Below are 6,842 nucleotides of genomic sequence, written 5' to 3' on the forward strand. Positions count from 1 at the left end.
CTGTTCTTACTGAATAATATCCCACAGCATGATTCTGCCACCAACATGTCTCAGCCTTCTGTTCAATTTTTGTCCCATTTGACCAGAAGACCCTCTTTAATTGGGGGTGGTGAAAACAAGAGCATCTCACACTTTAATCATTTTAAGATTGGAACCAAAAAGCTTCTGAAAACCACATATAACTATATCTACTTATCAAATGTATGCAACGCTTTGCTTTGGTCTAAAAGCTTAATAGGTCACCCAAAGGTCGGTTATTTGAATGTGACAATGCCAAAAATATCACAATACTCTTTCAGGACACTGTACCATTAATAACCTATAAAGATATGAGACATTGCTTGATGTCAAATACACTCTGACCAAACCAACACACTGTAGCTTAATACGGAATATTTAATGCATCTGATCAGAAGGATGGATTAACATAGTTTTTCTTTGCTGTCATATTGCTAAAAAGACTGCAAAATATTGTTCATAAAGCACCTTTTGCTGTAAATTAACATTTTCACCTGGTTGCTATGTATTTTAACCAGGACCACTGCACCCTAACCTGAGAGTTTACCAAGTCTCCTTCAATTGTATCACCTGTAATGAATAAATGTCAAGTGATTTAACGTTAGTTTATGTTCCAAACTAACAGTTCTAAGTTGGGCTTTGTTAAAACTTTATGAAGTATTTATTTCTAGACTACTGACCAAACCTTTCTAATGGTGTCTGTACGCCACTGTAAGACTGAACGGTTCACTAGTGGCATCTTTTGCTGGGGAAGTCTGGTTCATTTATGTGCAACTAACCTCTGATGCAGATTAAAGAAGAGAACCCTGGTTTGCAAATAAAAGGGTGCCAGTGCCCTCTAGGGAAATCAAATGCAAAAACCTGACTACAAAACAGCCTTATGGATTAACAAAATCGTAAAAAAGGAGTGTGTAGTGAGAAAACGGACAGAAATACCCCAGAAGTGGAGGGAGGATGAAGTAAAAGCTGCCACCTATCTATAAAGGTGTTTGACTTGATTAGAATAAGCTGCATCTCAGGAGATGAAAAGGTGTCATTCTTGATATTCTCAGGAACATAATAGTTATAGAGGGGAAGACTTCATTCAAAAAGTCTGCTTTGAATTTTGTATGGAGAGAAAAATGGCAACCCTAATATAACTAAGTCCCCAATCATCTCAGGTCTACAGGATCATTAGGTGACGTCTTCACAGTTTTGGTACTGGGAAGTATGAGCCAGGTCAACAGGAAAGGTTTCCTTATGTTAAAACAACAGCAGATCTTTCAAATATGTCACATTGTTTAATAGAGAAGGTATTTAGTGAAAGCTTGAAGTGCAATCACCTTTACGTTGAATTAATAATTCCATATACACCAATTCCACCTTAGCATTCAGACTGTTCATGCAAACGTGACAGAATGGATCAGTTTCAGGAGATCAGCCAAATCTAGTGGTATCTCTCTGCTGCTTATTCCCCAGCCAGCTGTTAGTGGTTTCATAATAGAGTGAAAGCAATTGGAAAGGACAGCAACTCTGCTCCAAAGAGCCAAGTCTTGTAAAATCAGAGGGATCAGGTGATGCGAGGTGTGTGGTGCAAAGAGTCCACCCACTTACTGCGAACCCACAGCTGCAAGAGTGCAGAGTTTTAGGGAAACAATTTGCTGGTTTGATAAAGTTAAACTCAACCCTTATGTCCCAAAATGCTGTGGTAAAATGGATGCCTCCACTGAGCTTTGAATCACGCTTTCTGTCTGGAAATCCCACAGATTTGTCTTACTTTGACAGTAGCCAGAGGAGCTGTACTTATCTGACTGTATTGTGTTGAGCTTTAAAATTTGGTGCACAAGAGACTGTGGTATGGTGAGCTGATTTTCAGGATCAGGGGTAACTTTTTAATGCTTCAGCAGCCTATACATTTTAGATATTTTCCAGATTAAGACTCTGCAGGAATAGCTGGCTTCTGCACAAAGCAAGTTGTTCAGAGGCATGGATACCAGAAAGAACCAGAAAGAATACCTTGAAGTAAAGACTACTGGCACACCTCATTCACTAAATCCCATGAACACATTCCTAAACCTAGTGGACAGACTTTTGTCTTGGCACCAAAGCCAAGCTGTCAAATTAATCTTAAAGCAAATGAGAAGCCAAATGGAACAAAACACATAAAAAGAGAGTAAGAACAGGTATAGAATAAGAACATTACATTGTTATTATACCCCACATTGTGCACAAGATTCAGCAACTCTTCTTAGTCTTGTTCTTTTCCTTTGCATCAATGTTTTTTAAGTCCATTATTTTTTGTAATTTCAGGAAATTTTATCAGCACGTGCCAAAATGTTCTAAAACTTTACATCAACAGACCTAATATTACTTTTTAAGACTTAGGAGAGCTACAGTACATTCTGCAGGTTACAGTCTCTTTTAACAGAGCCTAGCGTAGAAAAAGAGATTTTAAATCCACTAATCAATGCTTTGGAAAGATGGAAATAAAGGAGACATCTGGCAGGCATATTTTGGGATTTGCATCTTTGTCATTCCAAAGAAAGGAGCAGTTATTTATTGTACTGCTCTCATCTGCATTTTGTTAAATGAATCTGTCTGGAAGATGTTCTTTTTTGTTTTTGAAGTACTGTGTGGTGTGTTTCAGCATCTGTTAATATGAACTGTTCTCCTATTGGCTGTATATTTTTTGTATGTATTCATTGATTTAAGAAAAAAAAAGAAAAAATATAACTTTTTCCCTCCACAGTAAATATTTATAATTTTACTTGAATTTTTGTGAATGTAACTTTTTTTTTTCTTGAAATAAACTACTGTTGACTATTTTCTTTAGGATTTTGTGAGTTTAAAGCTCAGAATCTTGAGCATTTCTAAGTGCACAAATTGTCATTTTAATAAAGGCAGAATAAACACAAGCTGTCGACTATATCTCAAGTTTAATTATTTAAACGAATACAGTATCAATCTTTAATATCATTTTGTGTATTTTACACCAATGTTTACACAAGAGACGTTTATATGTGCATGTTCATTGTGGTTTATCAGTTATTCCTAGTAAATTTTTGCTGTCAGTGTTTGCCTGTGAGGCAATTTCTCCGATTCGTTTTTTTAGGGTGATTTTCAAAGCAAAAAAAACTGAATGTGACGAAACGTCATGTACTGTATGCCCTTAATCTTGTTTTCAAACCCTATATATATCAAGAAGATTATCACAAATGTTGAAAAATAAACCCTACAACCCTGCTTAAATATGACCTTTATTCAAACTAATGAAAGGAAAAACATATAGCAGTACATTTTATCGTAAACATAAAATGTATTACCATTTTTTAGCCGTAAATGGATCCCTGCAAGAATATAGATTTTGCATTTTTTCCTTATTTTGTCATACTAAAATGAAATTTTAAACGTATTTTGTGATTGAAAAGTTGTGCATCCAGCGACAAAAACAGAAGTGTGACATGGATTACAATTTCACAAGCTTAACTCTCAAACCCTTAATACATCCCAGGCTTCCAGAACTTTTGTAAAAGCCTCGAAGTTCCCCTGGTGAGTAAAAAGCATAATGAAGACTCAGGGACACAGCAGACAGCTCATTGAGAAGCAACTAAATCATTCATCTGAAAATGGCTAGATGGGCCAGTACCCTAAAGCCATGTGGTGGGGCACAGCAAAGATGTGGAAGAAGGTTCTCTGCTCAGCTGAAACCCAAAAGGAGTTTGTGTTTTTTTTTTGCTGACACGCAAAGGTCAGAGAACAAAGACTTCACTTCACCTCAACACTGATAAAAAGGCCAAAGGCACAACCGTAGTGAGCCATGGGGAGGCTATGCCTCAAAGCTGAGAGAGCAGCTGATCAGAGATGCTAGGAAGAAGCCTGCAAGTAAACAGAGAGGATTCTGGGAGAGGGAATGTGTGTGAATATCCAACTAGAGCTGCTACTGAATAGTTCAAATCATAGCATATTCAAGTGTTAGAAAGACTTCGAGAAAATCTACATACAAGATTCAAAACCTAGAAATCTCAAGGATTAACAGCATGTTGAACTTTACTACTGTATATAAGAGGTGAGTGAACAGTTTTCAAAATCTAAAGACACAAATATGTCTAAATAATGGTGACCTCTTTAGATTTCTACAGGTCCACCATGATGTTGAACAACTGATTAAAGAGATTAAAACAAGAGCAATGGGATAACATTGTAATAAAAGTATTTATGGATGCATATGTTTAAGTCCTGGCCAAAAAAACATCTCAAACCTCTATAGGGATTTGCAACTAATGAGGGGCAGTACACATACTTTAAATGAAAAACATTGGGAAAAATTCTGCCAGATACAACTGAAAACTTCCAACTAAATGGAGAGAGTTTTGTTGCAAAACTCTTGGTAGATTCTTTATTGCTCCAGCTCAAAAAAGACACTATACCAATGCATCAATATGTCAGAGACAATGTGGGGGCCTGGAAGCATCATTATCACATATTCTGGTCTTATCCAATATTGTTACCTTTCTGGCAGAAGATATACAATTATGCAAAATGTATTTCAGACAGATATTAATTTTGGGTTGGTGACATTATATTTTGGTGTTTTACCATCACAAAATTTATCTTCTAATGAAAAATATTTATTTTGGATACTAAGACCTACAGTGGACGAATGGTTTGACATTTTAACATCTTTAAGATGGAAATAATTACTTTCATTTTAAGACTAAGAAGGGATCTGTTTATTAAAAGATGGAAAAGATATGTCACTCTGATTTGTCCATCATTTCTATAGTTCTTGTATCCACTTCCCCGTTCTTCCTCTTTTTTTCTAAGCCTTTCCTTTTTTATTGTTATGTTTGTAATCTTTGTATGTTATAAATTTTTTTAATTTTTTTGGTGTATGTGTGTGATAGAGGGAAAACCAATCATCCCTATCCGTACAGGTGCTGGTCATAAAATTAGAATATCATGAAAAAGTAGATTGATTTCAGTAATTCCATTTAAAAAGTGAAACTTGTATATTATATTCATACATTACATACAAACTCATATATTTCAGATGTTTATTTTGTTTAATTTTGATGATTACAAATGACAACAAATGAAAATCTCAAATTCATCATATCAGAAAATTAGAATATTGTGAAAAGGTTCAAAATTGATGGCCCCTGGTGCCACACTCTAATCAGCTAATTAACTCAAACCACCTGCAAAAGCCTTTGAATGGTCTTTCAGTCTAGTTCTATAGGCTACACAATCATGGGGAAGACTGCTGACTTGACAGTTGTCCAAAAGACGACCATCGACACCTTGCACAAGGAGGGCAAGACACAAAAGGTCATCGCTAAAGAGGCTGGCTGTTCACAGAGCTCAGTGTCCAAGCACATTAATAGAGAGGCGAAGGGAAGGAAAAGATGTGGTCGAAAAAAGTGTACAAGCAAGAGAGATAACCGCACCCTAGAGAGGATTGTGAAACAAAACCCATTCAAAAATGTGGGGGAGATTCACAAAGAGTGGACTGCAGCTGGAGTGAGTGCTTCAAGAACCACCACACACAGACGTATGAAAGACATGGGTTTCTGCTGTCGCATTCCTTGTGTCAAGCCACTCTTGAACCACAGACAGCGTCAGAAGCGTCTTGCCTGGGCTAAAGAGAAACAGGACTGGACTGCTGGTGAGTGGTCCAAAGTCATGTTCTCTGATGAAAGTAAATTTTGCATTTCCTTTGGAAATCAAGGTCCCAGAGTCTGGAGGAAAAGAAGAGAGGCACTTCATCCACGTTGCTTGAAGTCCAGTGTAAAGTTTCCACAGTCAGTGATGGTTTGGGGTGCCATGTCATCTGCTGGTGTTGGTCCATTGTGTTTTCTGAGGTCCAGGGTCAACGCAGCCACATACCAGGAAGTTTTAGAGCACTTCATGCTTCCTGCAGCTGACCAACTTTTTGGAGATGCAGATTTCATTTTCCAACAGGACTTGGCACCTGCACACAGTGCCAAAGCTACCAGTACCTGGTTGAAGGACCATGGTATCCCTGTTCTTAATTGGCCAGCAAACTCTCCTGACCTTAACCCCATAGAAAATCTATGGGGTATTGTGAAGAAGAAGATGCAATACACCAGACCCAACAATTCAGAAGAGCTAAAAGCCACTATTAGAGCAACCTGGGCTATCATAACACCTGAGCAGTGCCACAGACTGATCGACTCCATGCCACGCCGCATTGCTGCAGTAATACAGGCCAAAGGAGGCCCAACTAAATACTGAGTGCTGTACATGCTCATACTTTTCATGTTCATACTTTTCAGTTGGCCAACATTTCTATAAATCCTTTGTTTTTATTGGTCTTCAGTAATATTCTAATTTTCTGATATGATGAATTTGAGATTTTCATTTGTTGTCATTTGTAATCATCAAAATTAAACAAAATAAACATCTGAAATATATGAGTTTGTATGTAATGTATGAATATAATATACAAGTTTCACTTTTTAAATGGAATTACTGAAATCAATCTACTTTTTCATGATATTCTAATTTTATGACCAGCACCTGTATATCCTGTGGAATTGCAGATGTTTACTGGACAATAATGTTGTAATGAACAGATTGCTGTAGATGACTGGTGTATTTTTTACCAATAGAAATAACAACAAAAATAGAATTGGAAAAAAAAAAATAATAAGAGAATCCAAACCTAAATCTGGATGGAGAAAGAAACTGATGCTCACAGATACCATCTACCTAATCTGACTGCTCACAATCATTTGGTAGAGACACATCCCAGCAACAATTAAACCAAAAAGTCATTTTACTATGTATTAACAAATACAAATTTTAAAACTGTGCATTTTTTT

The sequence above is a fragment of the Cyprinodon tularosa genome, unplaced genomic scaffold (assembly GCF_016077235.1).
Source record: "Cyprinodon tularosa strain WSP-4 unplaced genomic scaffold, ASM1607723v1 ctg22, whole genome shotgun sequence".
Classification (NCBI taxonomy): Eukaryota; Metazoa; Chordata; class Actinopteri; order Cyprinodontiformes; family Cyprinodontidae; genus Cyprinodon; species Cyprinodon tularosa.